The 22,231-nt window shown below is 35.6% G+C and overlaps 1 protein-coding gene and 1 long non-coding RNA gene across 16 annotated transcripts in view; one reads left to right on the top strand and one right to left on the bottom strand.

The window, feature by feature from the left end:
* Window positions 1-22,231, top strand: part of RBMS3 (RNA binding motif single stranded interacting protein 3) — a 1,228,141-nt gene that overhangs the window by 807,322 nt on the left and 398,588 nt on the right. The window lies entirely within an intron of this gene.
* Window positions 9,753-20,971, bottom strand: LOC141567188 (uncharacterized). Its single transcript, XR_012489630.2, has 4 exons — window positions 20,770-20,971; window positions 20,051-20,125; window positions 17,217-17,249; window positions 9,753-14,027 (listed from the first exon to the last, which is right to left on the bottom strand). It is a non-coding gene; the product is annotated as an uncharacterized LOC141567188 (long non-coding RNA).

Raw genomic sequence — 22,231 nt, 5'->3', positions numbered from 1 at the left:
TCCTCATTGTGCTATTATGTATCCCATTTTTCACATGAGGAAGCTGAGGCAAGGAGAGGCATGCAATCAATAAGTGACAGAACCAGGATTCCAATCCAGATCGGCTAGTTCTGGAACTTTTTAACCACTCAGGTGCATAAGGTTGATGCGGCCAACCTTGTGTATTTAATAAAATATAACTACTGTTGACCTTCTTGTTGAAAGTTTAAGATTGTGATTTATTTCATCCTCTTTGGGCATGCAGTCGATTTGGAATGTCCTTTATCTTCATTTTAGTGTAACCCAATCTTACCCATTTTACAAGACTCAGCTTGCTTTATGGCATTTTATAATCAGGGTCAAATCAGGAAAACGGATATGCCTCCAGGCAGTTCATAAAGAGGAATTGTTTGCATAGAGATGGAAGAGCTAAGAAGACAAACACAGCCTAGAGAGGCAACCCAGAGGTTAGGATAGTAGGGAACTGCCAGCATGCCTAGGTCTGCAGGGTAGAGGGAGGAGGTGGGATTACAGGTAGATGCTGGCACTTTAGATCCAGACAACGGTGGGAGAAAGTGGGGCTACAGTAACCCAGAAGTTGAGGCCATTTGGTGAAAGCAAGAACTACAGAAAAGCTGTCTGGTGGGAACTGGGACTAGGAGGACACACTGTAGGAAAAAGAAATGTGTGTCTTTTCTTTTCAGTGCCCTTTCTCGAATCAGTTGATTCCCGGAAAGTTACCTTTAATGAGGCAAATAGTCTTATAGCAGCTATAATCTATTATTGGTCTACCACTGATGACTTACTATACTCAAGAAGTTTTACATATGTGCTCGCCATCAATGCCCATGACAACCCTATGGGCATTCTGATATAATTTCTCAAAGCATTTATTTTGTATCCTCTTTTGTTACCTATGTTTTTCCACAATCATAATATTGAAATCTCAATAAGAGGAAACTCAGGCTCATGTGTTACATCCAGTAAGTGGAAGAATTAAGATTTGAACTTGACTCCGTCTGACTACAAAACTTACAAAGGTTTCAGTGAAACTCAGTACCTTACGACATGAAACCTTTCAAAGATAAAGGAAATGCAGGTGCTCCTTATGGTGCCTAAGGGCTGGTGATGTTCCTTTAAAATGTACACACCGTATGCTGATTTCCCAAAACATTTTTCCCTGGGAAGATATGGGTGGCTCCCTTTAAATTCTTAAGAATGACCTCTTGTGATTACAAAGAGCAAAAGAAATTATCTGAAGAATGAATTTCTTTTAGTGGGCAAAACATTAATAAAACAGATTTTCAATGTAATTGAAAATACATTAGATTAAGGAATTCATAGCCCTCTCTTGCATTCTGGCTTTTCCTCTATTTGGGTTTCTATGTACAACTGTGTTGTCGGGACTGTGACTTTAAATATATATATATATATATTTTAAAAAGCCAACAGTTGGCCTGTGAGCTCATTTTTATTCTGGCTCTGGCCTCAAAAACTGAGTTTGACTAGGCTCTGTATCAAAATAAAATCCAGAGAGGAATTCCTAAACTTGGACCTTTTGTCCACGCTCACTTCCTGTTGACCGAGTGACAGCCCTTCAGCTGGCCCGTGGTCAAGCTGTTTGCACAGAATAAGGAGCAGTGTTCTCAACAGCAGCAGGATTTTGCAGCTGATTAAAAGTAGCATGGGATGCAACCAAAATGCCGATTCTCTTTCCGTTTTGGGTTTGCTCGAGTCCAAAGGTCAAAAGGAAGAGAGAGCAGCTCAGTGTGTTGGTTTGTAATTCCACTCCCACTATGGCTCAGTGATACAACATATTCCGATCCTTGTCTTATCACGGAGTTCTTCAATCTTCAATCTCTGTCCCCTAAACACTGGCTTGTGTGAACATGCTATTAGCTGGCAGGGTCCAATTTCAATATTAGTGGTTACATTCAGTTTCAAACTCCTCACAGTTGTCTATGCTGGGTCTGAATCTGGAACTGCTGCCAATTTTCTTTGAGGGCATTTTAGTATTATTATCCCAGTGCTTACGCTATTATCTCTGAAGTGTTGTTTTCCAGCTATTTTCTCCCTCTAAAAAGACAGGGTGATTTAGCTATTTTATCAATGAAATTTGAGTGTGCAGTGTAGCTAACTCTTGACTTGTGAATTTCTTTCTTTCACAACCTGGCTGAGGAAATGCTCAGTATTTACACTCAGAGTGTGTTCCACAGGGGAGCAGCCTGGGCATCATCTGGGAGCTTCTTACAAAAACTCGGTCTGTAGCCCCACCCTGGACCTGTTGGTCAGAATCTGCATTTTAACAAGACCCCCAAAGTTTCATCTGCAAATTAAAGCTTGAAAAGCAATGCACTGGCACAGATCCACAACTGCTAATGCATCTTCTAAGCAGTCCTCAGGGGGGTTTTCCAATTTTTTTTCACTATTTCCAATAATAAGGACGTCACTTTTCAAGACTTGTTGGACAGCTGAACTATGACTCCTTATGATTCTACACTTAGACACTTCTTTTTCTCTTTAGCAAACAACATAGGTCTAATGTGATCTTTCTAATATTTGAAGGTAGCTAACATGTTCATAAACCCATCTCATCCCATCCCTCCCTTCCTCTTTGTGTCTTGGTCTCTCTTTCTTTTTCTCTCTCTCCCTCCCTCCCTCTCTCTTTCATACTCTCCTATGTCTCCTCTCTTTATCCCTCCCTCTTATCCCTTCTTATGCTAAGCAGTATTTTCTACCATCATATATATATATATATATATATATATATATATATATATATATATATATACACATACATATATATACATATACATATATATATATAGAGAGAGAGAGATTCCATTAGATGTATGGATAAGCATATTTTATCATATGTGGTTTTTTTTTAATTTATTGGGGTGACAATTGTTAGTAAAATTACATAGATTTCAGGTGTACAATTCTGTATTACATCATCTGTAAATCATCATATGTGTTTGTTGAGAAGTGCAGGGGATTTTTGAGCTGTAGAACAAAAACAGAGTTACTGATGCTAACTCTGAAATATTTAAAGGTATCCTCCTGGAGGCTACCTGGTCACCATGTCTACGAGGATCCAGTGAGTGCCATCATTGATTTACATGGTCAATTGGGGGAATAGGACAAAAAAAAAGGGGGAAGTAGCTACTTAAATGAGAACTATGCTGGTAATACTAAAGTCAGCAGTATGAAAATGCAGAATTATACTTTTCACTTCTATTAGACACACTCCTAATGAGTGGAAAACAAATCCTAGGGTAAGCACAAAATGCTCATAAAAGTTTAAAGTATAAAATGATCATGAGAATACAATTGATAATATTCCTTAAGGTTCAGGGGTAGTCTAAGCGATCAACCTCTTACATAGCATAGATACCTGAATAATGTATGTTGCTATGGTTGGTATAAACCTGTCTGACACCATTTAAACAAGTAAAGCCCTAAAGTAGGATTTAGAGCACTCTTTTCCAATCTAGTGTAGTGCCTTGACATGGGTAAATAAGTAGCAAATTAGGGAACAGTTGGCCTGAACTCAGATATTTGCAGTAAATGTGGGTCTGAGATTTTGTTCAATCCAGTAAACACTACCCAGATAACTGGGAGAAAGGAGGAGTGTCATAGTTTCTATTAAAAGTCTACTCTACATTTTCCATGTTTCATATAAATCAGCTCTCCAGAAATCCTAGGATTTTACCACCTTAACTGTTGGTTCTTATTTGGCATAATGTCACTCAAAGAAATAACAGTTGATGACATTTCTGTGATTCGATATAGAGTCACTGCCTGATTTAGATCTAGAACGTCCACATAGAAATAAATACCAAGTGTGAATCTTCCTAGAAGATTCATAGAAATAAATACCAAGTATGAAATTTTTAGTGTCTTTCTTGTTTTGTTTTTCTTCTTCTAAATACAAAACATTTCTGAAACGTTCAGTAATGTAAATTAGTTTAACAACTTTTTGAAAGTGGTGTATATGGTACTATGTCTCCTAAAATTGTGTACCAACCACAGTAGCACACACTATTCAAGTACCTAAGATACATAATAGGTCAATCACTTAAATTACCCCTGATCCTCAAAGATGTTATCAATTGCAGTTTCATGAGCTTTTTATACTTTTAATTTTCTTAAACATTTTATGCTTATTCCAGAATTTGTTTTCCAATTCAAGTATCTTTTTTATAGAGAGACATAAACCCACGCTTTTGAGAGCGGACCATACTGAAAATGTCTGAGAAGTTTGGAATGTTGCTGTCTAGAAAAAGTTTTGGTGGTAGAAGAGTCATTTGCTCTCATATATGAGAAAATAAAAAATAGATTCTGACATTGATTTCCTACTCATATTTTATGATTGACAGTGAGAGTGAAAACATGTGAGATTATGGGACTATATTGATTGATCTAAGGCAATTCCTTCGAGTGTGTGTGCTCTGAGACTCTGAAGCCATATCAGGACAATAGCCTTTTTAACTACACAGAATCCAATCTTCCAAATAATGACTTTAACTGCTAGAAAGAACACAAATGTAAGTTTTGATTTATTGAGTGAAAAGGAATGGGGAGATGTCAGATTTGTAGAGAAAGAAGGAAACAGATGACCACTAATTTGCCTATATATGTTGTTTTATTCACAAAATTTTGGGGGTTTTTGAAAATGGAAGAGGTCATAAAAACACATCTCTTAATTTTAACAGCTTTATTTAATATAAATCCCAAAAAAAACTTTCTTTCATAAAGAGAGCATAAACAAGATACAGGAATATATAGAGACTATATACATCCCACAGACATTTTGATTTTTTTAAATTTGAAATATAGCATATACCGACTGATTCATTTTGACTCATATAGGCCATTCTCCTGGGGAACATTAGTAAAATATGATGATCACTACATATGTGGGTGCTTCAGTGAGGTCTAAGGATTAATTCCCTAACTGTATTTTATCAAAGAATAAAATTAAAAGTTTTATATTTATTTCATGGACTAGAAGCACAACTCACAAATAACATCATTATGAAATTAAGAGAGTTTGTAAGTAAATGGGATCTATAGCAGTGTTTGTAAAATTCTATTAATCTTTCATAAATGCAGATGGGTAATTATTCGAAAGGAAAAGAAACATCTAAAAAGAGCTGATATACTACATGATGGATGGGAAACTGATTTCACTTACCAACATTGTGGATAGGGTGGATGGCGTGTTTAGTTGGATAGCCATTTTTTTCTTTTTTATCTCAATGTATGTCATTTGCTTCAGACATTTCCTTACCCTTGCTAAGCTTCCCCTACCCCACATACTCTTGTAACATGTTCTTTCATCTCAAAATTCTCTTTTCCACAAAATTCATTGGCCCTATTGTGTACTGACATCCAGTGCCTTTCCCCTCTTAGACCATTTGTTCTGAGAAATAAATGCAAATCTCTGTATTTTTATAAAATTTATAACAAGTAATTGTATAGAAATTAACACAAAATAACTGACAACAGCTAAAACAGCACCTCATAAAGTTTCCAGAGCAATCAAATAACATAAAAAAAATTCAGAATTACAAAATTTTCACCCAGATATTTGGATGTGTTCAAGTATTAGCAACAAAGGAAAACTCACAATGATAAAACTTGATGTGAACTAAAGAAGGACAATTTGTAAAATTTTCATGGAAAATAACTGACCCAGAAAATAATTTTAATAAAGTTACAATTAAAATATGTTGGTGCAAGTATGTAAAATTGATAAGGGAAATAACTTGGCTAAATGAAGCTGATATTGGAAAATACTATAGGAACACTCTTTAATGATCTGATCTAAACAATTGTATCCATAACCCTGAAATAAAAATATCCTGTTGGTCAAAAAAAAATGATGTCTAAATGGTGGGCTCAAAATGCTCCTTACTCTCAAGATCTTAATGGGTCATTCTTCCTCAGGATACTTACAGTTTTGCAAAATTCAAAATTTAAATTTTGAGAATTTAACGAGTTAGAAATGTCACAGTTCATCCCCCTGAGGGATGGAGGCTGAGTATTTTGTGGCCAGTACCCAGGGAATGGTGGTCCATTCTCGTGCTACTCAAATTGTAGTCAATCTTCATTTTGACAAGATCCCTAGATGATGTGTACGCACATTAAAATTTGAGAAGCCCTATTCCATTCTAATGCTGCATAAGACAGGCTTCAACCAAGAGCTCTACCTGGGTTGTTTGCATTTCAGTTTGTTTAAAATACAGACTGCATGGTGACACCCCCCACCTTTATTCTTATACAAAGGGATATACCTTTTGTCCCTCATTTGTTTTATTTTCCACTTCATGTGTGAGGAGCCATAAACAATGTGATTTAAAAAGAAAATGTTGTGATCTGTTTTGGAGCCGGATTTTGTAGCTAGGGTATTTATAGAATAAGAGAACTGGTGTTCCACATGTCCTTGGTTGCGGCTTCTGATGTTTTCATTGCTAATAAGTGCCCTTCCCTTGGTGTTTGAGCATCTCAAGTCTTCTTGCTGAGGCAGCAAGGAAAACACAATTCTGTGCTTGTGCGGGATGTCATCCTGGTAATATGATGCTAACCTTCTATCCTTCTCGGCATTGATCAAATCTGGACACAAACTTGAGGAGCAAAAAGAAAACTTAGACAAATAGAGTCTGAACTACACTTGGCTAGCTCAGTTGGGGATCATTGTAAACTGCCTTTAGTCACATAGCAATTCCCTAGTATTTTCCCTCTTTTCCCATTACTTGTACATTCTTCTAGAAGCCTGGTCAATGAACTATTTTGGTCTCCCCTCTGTTTACTCTGTTCCTTAGAATAACAGAAAGAGTGCCGTTGAGTCTTAGGAGGCCTGAATTAGTACCTTGCCTGCTAAGATGGCGGCTTTCAATTAATGTCTGGTCTTTTCCTCCGTCTCACTATTAATAATTAGATAGAGGACTTAGAAGTACTGCTTAACTCTTCTAATTTTCATTTTCCTAACCTACAAAATGAGAATTAGACTGAAAGACTATATATATATATATATATATATATATATATATATATATATATAGTCATATACATATACATATATATATATATATATATATATATATATATATATATATATATATATATATATATGGTTCCATGAATCTACTATTATTCATGGTGCTTTTCAGGTTATGTCCTGAGAGAAGATTCCCTTGCAATACCAGAATTCAACAGAGATTCCTTAGGTGCCATTCTGAGTCCAGGGAAGCTGAGTTAATGGGGGTCCATGCTCTTTGCTTCCAAACATGGGGGCCCCTGGATCTATTCTACATCATACAGTTCTTCATAACTTTTTGATTAAGAAAAATTTTTAAGCTCTTAAGAAATAAGTGTGAGACCTGATTCTCTAAGCAATAAAAAAAAAAATTGATATTGCAAAGAAAATCAAAATCACTCTAACAGGAAGCAAAAGCACATGCATGTGTATGGCCTTTTCGTCTTCACTTTGTGTAGTGACAAAAAGGAGGGAAGCATGGCTCCGAACATTCTTTTGCGTGTATTAAGCCAATGGATAACCTATACAAGTTTACTTTCTGATTTTTGAGATTTTTATTTAGATTTTATTTTGAAAATTTCTACCTCAAAGGCTTCTAATAATTACCTTTCTCTCAGGTGCCTTTTTTCTTATTTTGCATTTCTGAACATTTTATGTTGTCAATCATGAAGTCCTCGCAAACCAGAAACATTTGGGCCCAAATGGTTAGATTAGATATACTTATGCCAGTTTCACTTTAATGCCATTATTTTTAACTACTATTATCTGTTAAATACTACTTTTGGAGTTTATACTTCTGCTCAGTTCTTGCTATAGAGATTGAGAAGATCTGTTCGTAATCTATTCATTCTGCCAAGCATTAAACACTCTACGATTAAAAAAAAAAAAGAAAGAAAAAAAGAAAAAAACAATAAGCAAGTATTTACCAAGTGTTTGTGATCAACATTATGGGTCATTCCTAAGTCACTCCTAAATGTGTTATATTTCCATGTTCATGTTATTGACAGAAATGTACATGCAAGAATAATTAAATGGTGTGACTCAAATTCAGAAAAGACACCAGGCTGATATCCTCAGAAGTTCATGAGTTCATTTCCCCATGTATCCTACTCTGTTATGTTCTATCCTCCCATAATATCTATCACCTGCCACCTGTAGTTGCAGTGAACGTTTCCAAAAGACATAGTTTTCCTTCTTCTCAGCAGTCTGGCAGCAAAAGTCACATTCAAGCAACATCCTGCACAAGTCTTTCCCACCGAGCACATTCTAACTTGAAACTCCATCAGTTATCCTTGAACAAGAAATCTAAAGTTTCTGCCAACACAAAGGCAAGGCTGGCTGGATACCGGTGCCTCTAAAAGTAGGCAACTAAGAAGTGGTTTTCCTCTCACCTTTGTTTTGGTTGAGTGAAACAAGGACACAAGTATACCTCACTCTTTTAAGAAATATCTTATTTTGTAGTTACATACAAATTTATACTCTCTAATGGGGAAATAAAACTAAAAATTTTATCTTTTTTATATTATCATAGGTGGAGGCAATCCCTGTCTGCTAAGCATGAGACAATTTTTTTTCTACATTCTCTGTACCTTCAGTTAGCATTGAGAGATTTAAGATGGCCGATGTTAGATGTATAGATTTTGTTGGAGTTAGTTTAACCTCTTGGATCATGAAGATATTTAGCACTGCAAATTTAGAAGAGTTTATTTCAAATCTGCGAGATGGTGACAAATTAATTACACTTTCAACAAGCCTTGATTGTCCATCAACCTTCAAGTATGCTTCCACAGCTTTCAGCAGCACAGCTGACGTTATTATGCACTTATATTGTCTGTCATCGTGCAAACTTGGTGAGGAATTATAACTGTAACACATATTAATTACTAGAAGTTTTTTGATGACAGGGATTATTTATTAAATGGAAGTATTTGAAGGAAAGAAAGCCCAGCTCAATTTGAGAAAATAAAAATCCAGTCAACATTATGATATATGTTGGCAGCTGCTGTTATGCAAACCACCAAACTAAATATCAAACTAAATATTTTATTCCCGTGAATGAAACTGACTACAAGTAATGAAGCAATTTAGCACATAACATACAAGATCATTTACCTAGTAGTTCTCTATTAAGGATATTCCATTGTCAGACAAAGGGCTTCCTATGATTGTGCTAACGTTCCCTAGGGGTTTTCAGAGCGATTCTGAATTAAAGCAATAACAAACATCCTCTTCACCTAGCAAAGATGTATCTGTGTTAGAGATGGTGATGACTATATCATGATACAGAGACAAAGATTGTACAAATGTCATTAGGTGATTTGTTTTCATCTTGACAATTTGTGTGACATGGTAAATGCAGCATTCTGTAATCTCATGTGCTGAATTATAAGATCGTTTCCAGTAATTTTTCACGACAAGCCACTGTTAAAATTCCTTGACCTTTGTTAAATAGCAGCGAATTGTTATCTCTAGTAACTTTATTTTGCCCTTTCCATAAGCAATTCTCCTGATTAACTTTTTCTACTTTCCTGAGATCTGTGAAGAATTAGGATAACAGAGTTTCCTCAAATCTGGAGTCCTCAGAACTGGAGTTTGGCAAAACCTAGTCTATATCACTGTCCCTTTCACAGGCTTTCTCTTGACACTCGAGTAATAAAGAATTTGTAAGACACATAAAACAAATGTCTGTCTAATAAGGCATTTAAATATGAGATCAATGGTTGATGCCATTGCTCTCTTTTAATTGCTATAAATAGCAGTAGAATTGCAACCGATCAAGAGGTATTCAGTACGGTGAGTTTGGACCACATGACTCATCTCATGGGCTTATTGAAAATTCAACCAAGCATCCCATTAGTTATTTCCCTCTTTCTAGTAAAGTGATCTACTTCTGGTGTGCCTGTAGTCTATTGACTTGACGTGTCAGCAACATTTGATTACATACGTTTGAGAATGAGCAACAAATAATTGTTCTAATAGTTTCTCAAATGCACTAACCTTATTTCTATTTAATTGTCATCTTCACAGAATCTTCATAGAATTAGCTAGACATATGTAGTCCTCCGAAGGAATGGCCTCTGAACCCCTTGAAAGTTAGCGTAGTAGGCAGTCTCAGATTTCTTTCTGATTTGTACTACTTTCCCACATAGACAATATCTGAGAAAGGCAATGCCAAGATCTCTTGGTGGGCCTGCATGTTCCTCCACTAATTACACAACAGGAGCCAAGCAGTCATTTAGGGTATTTCAGTAACTGGAAGCTTGGCATTTAAGTGAAAGAAGTTGTGTGTGTGTGTGTGTGTGTGTGTGTGTGTGTGTGTGTGTGTGTTTCAGAAATGAAGTGCTGTATGCTAGATCGGCATATTTTACTTTTTTCAGACTTGCAAAAACAAACAAAGAAACAAAAACAAAATGCTTCCAAGATTACCAAATGATTATTAAGATTGCTCCCTTCCCTTCGTCATAGTCTGACCACGTGTTGCACTGATTCAGTTGTAGTTGTGTGTTCTGTTCTGATAGTTACTCATTTGGAACACATGCTATCATAACTGTGCCACCATCTCTGTCATATTTCACCACCATAACCTTGCAAGGGCTTAGGAAGTCTTGGAGACGTGTCACAAGAGCTTACCAGCCTCATATGTTAGCTGTGCTGCACAGCCGAGCTGCTGAAATGAGCTGCAAATTTCAAGCAGCATATTGAATGTGTGATTTATTTGTTTGCTGGGCAGGTCAATTAATTATTTCACTGGGATGCCACCCTAAATTGTAAATAGAAAGAGAGAGAAAATGAACTGTCACTTTCTGTGCCTGTCTCTCTTACCATTTAGGATGACAAAAGCACTTTCTTCCTGAATGCAGGTGATAGCATGAAATATGAGGATTGGAACCGTTTAAACGTGTTGGTCAGTGTGCCTCAGAGGTACAATTTGAAATGACTTTAAAGATAGTGGACTAATATTTTTACAACCTTTAAGTTCTTGTAAGAGTATTTGTCTTTGCTATTTCAAGCTGCTATAACAAAATAATAATAATCATATAAAATAAAATAATAAAAGCGCCTTGGGCTGTGTGGCTTAAACAAGAAACATTTATTTCTCATACTTATGGAGGCTGGGATGCCTAAGATCAGAGTGCCAGCAAATTTGGAGTTTGGTGAGAACCCTCTTCCTGGCTTGCAGAAGGCTATCTTTTGGTTGTATCCATATTTACATGGGGGAACAGAGCTAGCTAGGCTCTATTCTCTTTGTCTTGTAAGTACACTAAGCCCCACCATCGGGGCTCCATTTTTATGATCTCGTCTAGACTTAATTTTATCTCCAAAACGCCCTCCTTCCTGGTACCATCCCATTGGGGGTTAGGGCTTTGGCATATGAATTTTGGGGGGACCAAAACATGCAGCCCATAACAGTATCTAAGGCTAGGGAAAGAAAAATAATAATTCTTATTTCATATTAGCTGTAATATGTGCATCCTTTCTAGGAAACACAAGGAATGATGGCTTGCCCAAATTTCCAAATTAATTTTCCCAAAAAGATTTGTGTTGGTTATTGTATTAATAATTTTTAAAAGATATATGTGTTTCCAGAGCTTTTGTTGAGGGAGAATGCGAACAGAGGTAAGGAAGATAAAACTGACATATGGGGGACAGCGACTAAAAGACTGTTTTTCTAGTACAAAGATGAAGCTTCTAGAGCATTCGTCACTGAATTGCTACCCTTATAACCTTCACAAATAATTTCTCTTTTTCCCAATTTGAAAATATATTTACATTGGCAAAATGGACCACTGGTAGGTTTTTATTAGTTCAAGTGGAATTTGAAATGGTTTGTCAGGGCCCTAACTTTGGCCCCAAGTTTTCTTTACTAGGTGAAATACTAATTTATTTTACTTGGAAATCAGAAGTATTTTAATAGAAGGGCATTCTGGCTTCCAAATCTGCCCCCTTGGCAATAGCAATTTGAAGTCAGTATATGCTAGTGAATACCCTGAACTCCTAAGAAGTTACCAAAATACCTTAAACTAAATTGCTTGGTGAAAGTTATTTCAAGAAACTTCTGTGCCCTCTTCACAAGAACCACTCTGGAGCTCTCTTAAAAACAAATTCTGCCTCTGATAATATGAGTTTGAATATTTTCCATTTCATCTCCACAATATGAATCATGGCTGAGTATTATTAATACATGGTGTGGGCAAGTGTTTCAAGCCTTCTGTTTGGTTTGTATGTGTGCATATACCCAAGTTTTTATAAAATTTGGAAATCAGGGGGCAGAGAATTCCATACTTAGGAAAATAGACTGTACCCATCATGTTAACTCACTCTATATGCTCGGGCCTAAAAGTAATGCACGATCCACATTTTTGAGTAGTTTATCATGTATCATAGGAAAGCACTATCGACTTACATTGGGTTTTACTTGAGGAACATGAATAAAAACAAATGTGGATGCATAGAAAATCAGTCAAATACTGGAGCATATATGTTGCAGTCACGTACATAAACACATTTGTAAATGGTCCGCTCTGTACAATTTATGTACCCTGGATTTCCCACAAAGACTGGAGGTGACTTACAAAAGCATACACTTTACAATGAATATAATAAACTTGAACTAGAAATAGAAAACCAGAGAATTGACAGGAAGTGGGAGGAAATATATACTGTTATTGAACACTAAGCTTCCTGGTAACCCAAACAAAAAGAGACACAAATAAGGAACATTGTTATCCTTATTATAACTGAGGAAGTTCCTCAGGAGAGGCCAAAATTTTTCCTGGCAGAAAATTCTGAAAGAAATATTCTTAATTTATTTAAATAAGAGTTCCTTGGAAGCCAGTGAGTTTGAATTTGGTGCTGAAAAACGGTACCATGGGTAGATTTATGTTTCAAAATTACAGACTTTGGATTTTTTTTTTTTCAGTATTCCTTTTATATAAGTCAGACTGTTATAAAGAGAAGATACTAAGTAGCAATTGGTTCACTTTGGTCAACTTTGACCTTGTGGTCAGTAAAGGCACATTTGTCTGTGAAGGAGCACAGTGTACAGCCAACCTGGATTCATATCTGGCTGTGTGTTCTTAGTCAAGTTCCATGACCTCTGTGACCTTCCAGGTTATTTTTTTCAACTCTAAAAGAAGAATGTTCAATTTCACGGTTATTGAGATTACATGAGAAAATATATCTAAAATATCTAAGATCATCGCAGTACTGCCTCTAACATTGATGTTAAGATGGAAAAAGTATTTTTCTCATTTTTGATGCTCACTTTCCCACTGGTCACTAATTTGAATTTGCATAACAGAGGAATGAGATGTAATCACAGAAATTACATTTGAAGTTTGGACCTCTGATTCAGATAGTTCCATTTGGCAGCCAATACCATAGTTATTTAGGATTTGCAGGAAATGAGTTATGATGGATATGGGTTAGCAAAGCCGAGGACCTACCCTTTTGGAAACAAAACATACTATTGTTTCAAAAAATAAAGGTAGCTATTTGTAATGAAACTATTTCTTAAATTGGATTGTGCCCTTTCTTGCTTTTTGAAGGTGAATCTACCAAATACAAATACACTTTTGTAGCAATTTAGGGTTATTGGACTTTATTCTGTATGAATACGGTGCTAACTCTACGGTACTTTGTGGCCTTGTAATCTTAGTCCACACAAGGAGCCCCAGCCTCAAGTGTATTTGGAATTTGCACTATTTCATTTACCAGTTTTATGGCCTCTTTAACCCCTTCTAATTTATTGTATCCAACCTGCTCAGGATTTGAAAATCAGATAACCAAGCTCATTTTAACTGTGAGTAAAATAAGAGTACATAGAATCTGGTCATCTAGGTATCAAGTGCCTAAGTTTTTATACATGAACTCTCTGCCTTGTCTTTAGTTCCTTGGAGGTCCTTTTGAGTTAATTGTTGGTTTTCACTGTTTTCTGAAGAGGTGAAGTGTCGCTCTGTTTTCTCCAAGAGGTATTGAAGACTGGGAAGACATTGGGAGTATCCTACAAGCACAAAGTTCAAAGTCATTAAAATGCTCACCCTTAAATATTCAATTATATTCCTTAGCAGAGAATCGCAGCTCTTTTCTCTAAGTTTACTTTGGAATTATTCACAAGAGGTAACTGATTATTCCTTGAAGAGTGTAAGGGGAGGAAACGTTTGTCTTCTTCTCTTTAGGTTTGGTCCAAGATTTAGCAACACTTATCATTCCAACATTCTTCCATATGTCTCACCTAAATGCATCTTAGTAATAGTCTGTCCTTTTTCTGTGTTTCATTCAGTGAAAAAGGAAAAAAAAAAAAAAAAAAAGAAAGCTACCTGGAACTAATATTAAAAATATAAAACTGAAAAAGTAAAAAAAATAAATAAAAAATAAAAAAATCTAGAGTGCTTTAAATTAATTATTAAATATCTTTAAATTTTAGTTTTCATTTCAACTAAAATGCACTTAATCTTTCTTTGTCCATTGGTTATACGTCCTAAAACATTGTAAAGGGGATATTTTTATTTCTTATATATTCCTTAAAGCCAAAGTGATTGAGACAGGATTAAGTGTTTCCCACATGACAAATTGGAAGGAGGACATTCCCTGATATATATGATAACAGAATTCCCTCTTTCTAATTTGGTTCTGTGTTATCTTGATTGAAATTTTCGATTAGGCAGTTAATTTACTGCATTTGACTCTACTACATAAGACTCTGTACCCTGCACAGCATTTGTTCCTTAATAATCAATAGTTTCACATAATCTTTCTGTTGTGTTTGTAACATATTGAGTAGTATCTAGAATGCTTCTACAAGTTATCCTACTAGCTAATGTGTACTGTGCTCTGGATCTATGCTGAGTTCTGGAATCAAGGCTTTACATGCGTGATCTCAATATAGCCCCATTATAACTCTCCAGCATTGGTAAAGTTATAATCCCCACTTTACAGATGAGAAAACTGAGGCCAGCGATATTAAACTACTTCCCTCAGTTAGCTAGCAGACCTGAGACCCAGAATTGTACCCAGACAGTGTAGATTTACCTCCTCCTGTCAGTACACTGAGTGATGCCTTTGACACATTGCCATGGGTCTGGGTTGATGGCTGGTGTCACAAACCTTTTATCTACTCCCATAATATTTATTTGAGAAGGAGTAGAGATACATCTTTGGGCTCATCTCTATTTGACATAGGGATCAATTTCTTCACACTTTTGTAAGTCTCACCAGTGTTTTCTACTCTGCCAAATTGTATTGTTATTCTCATGCAAATGGTAGCAACTAATCTTCACTCAATGGCCTGTTTGCACATGATTTCAGAGAACTAGGCAGAAAACCATAACCATTGTATGGCTCCCAGGAACATGAATGTGCATACTAAGTTTTTTCTCTGTGTCACCTGTAACTGCTTTAGGTGGGTGGACCTACATTTCACAGTGGTAAGCACCAGATGAATATAAAATAGGGCTTTCAGTACCATCTATATATGAAAAACTCCCCCAAATATATTCCAAGCTCAGCTTTCTTCCCAGAAGTGCAGCCTCGTACCCAACTACCTGTCACTTATTCTGACAAGTAGATGGTATTCTTTGCCCAAAATCAAGAATTAACATTCCCGATTTTTAAATGGCAAGAGAGGTGACAGTTTTCACCCTGTTAACTGCTCTGTTCTCTCTAATAAGTGTGGAGCCATTTCTAGGTTGGCTGACAGTTGCAAAGTTTGAATAATTCTTCCTTCCTCTTATTTTACCATCCCCCAGGGGCATTTATGTCAAAGACTAGCTTCTTTTCTTTATCTTTGCTGAAAAGATCAGAGACTCTCTTAAGAAATCTGTAAAATACTGTTCATCCTTCTTGGTAAATGTAAATTTTAATAGTCCATAAGCATTTTAGAAGTGATACAAATAGTTTTAAATGATTTTAAGTTTAAGAGAAATGATCAAGCTTCAGTATGCTCCACGTGCGAAACAATCTTCTGGACAGTGTCCCCTCTTTGAAAGAGGGAGGGTTTCCTGGATGTGGGCTGAGGAGAGCACCTACTACGTAGGGGGAGGGGAATAAACAGCTTAGAGACCATGTTTCTCCTTGAACTTTGGGAAACATGTCTTGTAAGTTCTGGATTAGGGGTTAATGTTCCTATCAAAAGACAAACCCAAATCCTGCTGCAACTTCTGGGTAAAGATTTACATTTTCTGAACTCAGTTTGAAGTAAAACAGAAAAGAAAAATATGAAGCAAGAAAAAATGGCTAACAAAACCATAATCCTTGAACAGTTCAGATTGTCTTTTGGAAAAAAAAAAAAAAAGGTTTTGAAAAAAAAAAAAATCACGCATGCTATGACAATTTATATTTACCAAATAAATAAAGGGACCCAAAATCATTTAGGTCATTTTCTGACGTGTCATGGAAAATGTTACAATGCTTGACTTAAGATGTGTTCTCTAATCTGATTTATAAAGAAACTGTAAGATCCAATAGTCAGCATTTTTTTCAGACTCCTCTATTTTCTAGAATGGTAGTAATACTCTTTTAAAATAGAAAATATACATAATTATTGGGACAATAAAGGGACTGGATCGATATAAAATAACTTTTATTATAAGATGTCAAATGACTGCTCATCATCCTGTTGATGATATTTAATAGTTTATTGTGATGACCATTATGGAAAGAGTGAATATTTTTAAAAGTAATGTTATTTTTTATAATGCTAAGAGAATTATCAGGCAAATTGCCATTGCTGCCTTAACATAGTATACTAAGGAAGAGGTGAAAAACCAAGGAAATAGTGTTTTCCACTGTAACCTTTGTATTCCAACCAGATTATAAAAGAGAGGAGGAAAAAGATTATCAATTCAGTATTATTTCGCCAGAGCTTAATATCACATAAAGAAAGATTTAAGTAATGGGGAGAAAGGGAACTCACAGAAAGTAGGGAGCAATAAGATCATGGAGACATTTATTAAATCATTTCAATTTTTAAAGTTTTATTTCACTCGTGAAATCTAGTTAGTCCATGTTCTCTTGAAAAATCTTACAAATTTGGGATTTTAGCAGATAAGCTACAACCAAAAACTCCCTTGAATAGTTTTTATTTCCTAAACTCTTTTCCTTAGAAACATTTGGATACAGCAGAAAGATTACTAAATTGAGAGTCTAAACACCGTAGTTGATTATATAGTAGTAATTGTAAGGTATTACTTACCTCAGTTGTGCTCCTTGAACATCAATTGTTTATCTGTAAAACAAAGAGGTTAGGCTAAATTTTTGTAATTTTTTTACAAGATTTACAGTGTTCTCCAATTACCAGAAATCCCACTGAAGAGAATATTCTTAGATTAGGAAATATGTGGGAGGAATACTGTGTGTTTGTGTGTGTGTGTGTGTGTGTGTGTGTGTGTGTGTGTGTGTGTGCGCATTATGTGGGTAAGTTGAATGATAGGTTATCATGACAAGACGATGGCCAATTATCAGTGGTTGACGTATATTTTCTATAAAGGGCCAGTTTTGTGGTCCATACCAATGGGTGTGGTTGTATTCCAATAAAGTTTTATTTATAGAACAAGCAGTGGGTGGCATTTGGCCCATGGCTGTAGTTTCCTGACCCCTAATTATACATACTGGTGAAGGTGTGTTAACTGGTACAATCCTTTGGGCGGGTAATTTTGAGGCCAAATCAAAAGACTTTATGAAACTGCTTTACCTTTGACACTACTATCTCACTTCTGGTAATTTACGCTAAGGCAATATTTGGACACATCTATAAAGTTGTATCTACAGGGGCATTTTTTGTAACATTTTTTATCATTGCAGCAAAGAGGCACCACACAAAAAGCCTTTCAAATGAGAAATAAATTATATGTACATTATAATTTATTCATACGAGATACTACATATCCAATAAAAAAGATACCATATGTTTGTATGTGCCGATACAGTATAATATCCATAATACTTTGCTAATTGAAAAAGAAAGAAGCTATAAAACATTAAGTATAGTATGATACTGGATTTGATGATTATCTCTAGATATTGAGACTAAAAGTAATTTTATTTTCTTAATACTCTATGATTTTTTTTATTTTTTTTATTTTTTTTTGCGTATACTGTATTGCTTTCATAACCAGTATAAAAAACAGCAAAGGTATTTCAATTTGGGGAAAAAAATGCAGTACTAAGATTACTCAATTGTGATGGAGCAGATACTTTCAATAAAATATTAAAATATTGTATATCCCTGTAAATACTCGTATGCTATTAATTTAGGTTTTACAAAGGGGATTCAAACTCTCAGTGCCTCAAAGAAGGAGGCATTTCAGCTATGATTTGAAGAGGTCCATCACCATGCAAACTGTCTTATAAAAGTGGAGCTTTCTGTGTATAACATTATAACGGATGTTCCTCTCAGCTTGTCTGAAACAACAAAAAGTCTTCCTATCTCTCTGTACCATCGTGGTCACTGCCAATCACAGCATTCTTTAGTCTTTCTGAAAGAAGGATGTATTTCACAAGTTTGTTATCCAATATTATAAAATAGGTTATATATTGAGTTCTTCAGGAACACAAAGAAAGCTGGGAAGGCTGTCCATGCTCCCAGAACTGTGGCCTTCTGTCGTTTGACCATTTAAATTATAGAATGAAATTCTCAATATGAACTCTCTTTTCAGTCTGCCCCAGAATGTCAGTTTTCCTAAGGAAAACATTGTTTAATGGTTAGCAGGTTAGCAACAGATTCTACCAGAATAAAACACACTGACAAAAAACAGTAAGGACTTTTTAAAAAGGCTTTATTTAGTGCTGAACATGTTGCTGTCATCATATATATATATATATATATATATATATATATATATATATATATATATTCATTTAATCTCATGCCAACCTGGAACATAGGTATTCTCCTTATTCACGATCACTCATTTTACAGAAGAAGGGAATGAAGAGGCACAGAGAGGGATAGTACACTGCCAAAGTATGCACTGCTAGTATGTGGCAGAGTTAGGATTCAAACCCAGGTAGTTTGTGATCTAATCATTTCACTCTACTGCCTCAGTACACTTGCTATATAGCCTCCACCATATTTGACACTAATTTATGAGATAAGTGTGGCTAGAAAAAGGTAAAGAAGTAGTACATAAAACAATACATCCTGTATAACTTCTCATGTACGTCTGAAACAAATAAACAAACAATCTGATGGGCTTACCTTAAAAGAAATTGAAATGTCATTCCCAGTCAGGAATTAAAAAGTGGTTTTTCAAAGACTTGAACTAAAATTTTGACAAAATATAAAAGTATGTCAGGGCTAGTTGTGCAATAGTCATGCCTCCCACATGGATGTTACTCTGCTAGTCCAGGGAGACAGGTAATGCTTTGTTTAGGTGACAGGAAATGTATGTTTCTTTCTCCGGAGTGGACTCTTTCTGCCATGGAATTGAAGGTGTCATAGGCGACTTTGACACCTCTTGTCTACCTAATCAGAGATAATAGCAAGTTCATGATTTCTGAAGTTACTGCCTATGTATATCTTAGAAAATATCTTCAAATAACAGTAAATCATGCTCTGTTTAGATATCAACACCTTATTAAGTTTTATTTTTATTAGTGTCCCACCCAGTTTAAATTTTGCACAGAATCTACCCTTCTTCATCCTAAATGCCACTCAGAAAGTCATTCAAGAATTGTTGGTGACAATTTTCATTACAATGTTGATCAATACAATGTAGGTAATAATGTTCTTCTCATTTTCATCAAGGTCCTAAGCAGTTTGTCAACCATTCCTCATCCTTCAATTACTTGCCACAGCAATTGGAAAATAAAACCACCTCTCATTATTATAAATCCCATTATTAAAGTAAGAAGACAATATAGAACTGTCTATACCTTGATAGATATTATATATACATGCACATTTTTCATTATTGCCGAGGTATTTTTTTTAATCCAACTGTTTCAGTAGCTATGACGTCAAGACACAAAATGACCAAGTCAAAAACAAAAATAAAAACTATTAGATATTTTCGAGAAACCACTTACCGTTTCTTTGAGTCCAAGGTCTTTCAGAGAGCAGTTTATATCAGGTCCCATTTCATCCATAGTTGCTGGATAAGCCTGTTTGTGGATTGAAATTTTCTTAAGAAATCCAGTCATAAAAATTTAATGAAGGATAATTCTGGGGGGTTCTTAAAAATTCCTTGGAAGCTTCATAAGGAAAAAGCAAAAGTAGATCAAACCAGAAAACAAACCAGGCTTCTATAAATTCATTCTCAAATGTCTTATGTCGGCTTCCAAAGTAGCCATCTAGTAGTGTTCCAGCTACAAGTCACCCAGAGCAGGTAACCTCTCCGCCATCCTCAGCACCGAATTCTGCATTCTGTAACCACTTCCCAAAGAGGAAGACAGCCTCTCAGTTTGCCAGGCAAGCTCTTTACACAATGTTTCTAACAGCAAGAACACAGAAAAGATAATAGCCAAACTCTAGCATATAAAACATTTGTTGAGATGCAGAATATTGGCCAATAGGTGTGGTTGCTTTCTTAACAAGCCTAACTTTTACACATAAAAGCTGCAGAAAGAGAATGGAAATCATTTCATATTTGAGCAAGTCTTTTCTACTGAATTACAAATTGCCCAATGAGTGATTAGGAGAACAAGAACTATACATGAAACACAATTCTCCTTTTTCCTGCTTCTTTTCAGTTATTTATTTATGTTTCCTATGACTTACCATCCCCACCCCCACCGCACACTCATACCTGTGTCCTCTGTATGGCTTGCTTTTCCTCCCTTTCCTTTTATGTTTCCCTCCTTATATTTTCCTACTTCTTCTTTTCCTGCTGCCATATTTGCGTTTTCCTAGTAGCTCTCAGTTACATCTGGAATTTGTTTGGTCGCAGCCACAAGACTTAGGGATAAAGAGTAGACCGGCCATTGGTTTGGAGAAGAAGATGAGCTAGATCAAACGACTGATTTTAATCCTCTATTCCTGGTTGCTTTGGATTCAGAGAAAAATCAAGGAAAAATTTCATTGGATTGATCCTTACAAATATTAACCAGGAAAAAACATTTCAAGTAAGCAGGAATGTATGATAATGGTTAGCAAGCCTGGCAGCTGTCCTAAGCTACACAGAGGGGAAAAAAAAAATCTAATATATAATTCTTGGACTTCTGGTGGTAAATCTTGTTTCTAGCTTTACCTGACCCAACAACCAAGTTCTGTGACACACACCAATCATGAGAGAGAGAGAGAGAGAGAGAGAGAGAGAGAGAGAGAGAGAGATTGCATCCTGCTCTCTTGTCCTATTGCTTCTTCTGTGCTTGTCTTTGCTGTATCTTATTTATTGGCACACACACATACAAATACAGCAACCAAGCATGAAATAAAAGCAATCAGCTCTCGTGCTGTCAGTCCCTGTCCCCTAAATATTAACTGTGTCCCCACTGCTTCCAAGTAAAATCAAAACATCGACACTACCAGTTAACGTTCTCAACTATTTGGTCTCACGCACCCTTCCCAAGTGTATGTTCCATTGGTGCTCTATTAGTCAGGAGAGCATAGGCTTTGTAGCCCCTATTCAAACCCCTTAATCTCAGTGAAACTAGGCATAGGGAACATTTATTTCTCACCAATACAGTCTGATGTGCATCAGCAGACACTTTCTTCCACCTGTAAAGTCAGTTACTGAAGTTTCCTCCAGTTTGCAATGTTCCATTTGATAGGGTTGCCAGATAAAGCAATAAAATATATAATGTAAATTTTAATTTTAGGTCAGTGTTTTTGGTATAAATATGTCCCATGCAATATTTGACACATAGTTATACTAAAACTATATATATATTTTATCTGAAGTTTGGTATGTTAGAAAAAAATTAGTGTAATCATAGTATAATTTTTAAATATACAAATAATATAATAGTACAATAATTTAGCATACAGTGTATAGCATGTTTATATAGTAATATAATATAGTACTCGTATTTAGAAGATAATATTGTAGAATAATAGCATAATAATTTTGTGTAATAATAAATTTTAGTATAAACATATCCCATGCACTATTACATGCTTACATTAAAAAGTTTACTATTTACCTGAAATAATGAGTTTAAATGTGTTTTATCTGGCAACCTTACATATTTCAGCAAGTGTCTTCCAAGATGACAGCAGCCAGGAGAAAAAATAAATGGAGTGTATCACTGACACTTTCCTTCTTTGTC

Source organism: Rhinolophus sinicus, chromosome 5 (genome assembly GCF_057876585.1).
Source record: "Rhinolophus sinicus isolate RSI-liver-muscle chromosome 5, RSI-T2T, whole genome shotgun sequence".
Taxonomy (NCBI): Eukaryota; Metazoa; Chordata; class Mammalia; order Chiroptera; family Rhinolophidae; genus Rhinolophus; species Rhinolophus sinicus.
Note: the sequence above shows the minus strand (reverse complement) of the source record. Positions and strands in the feature narration are given on the sequence as shown.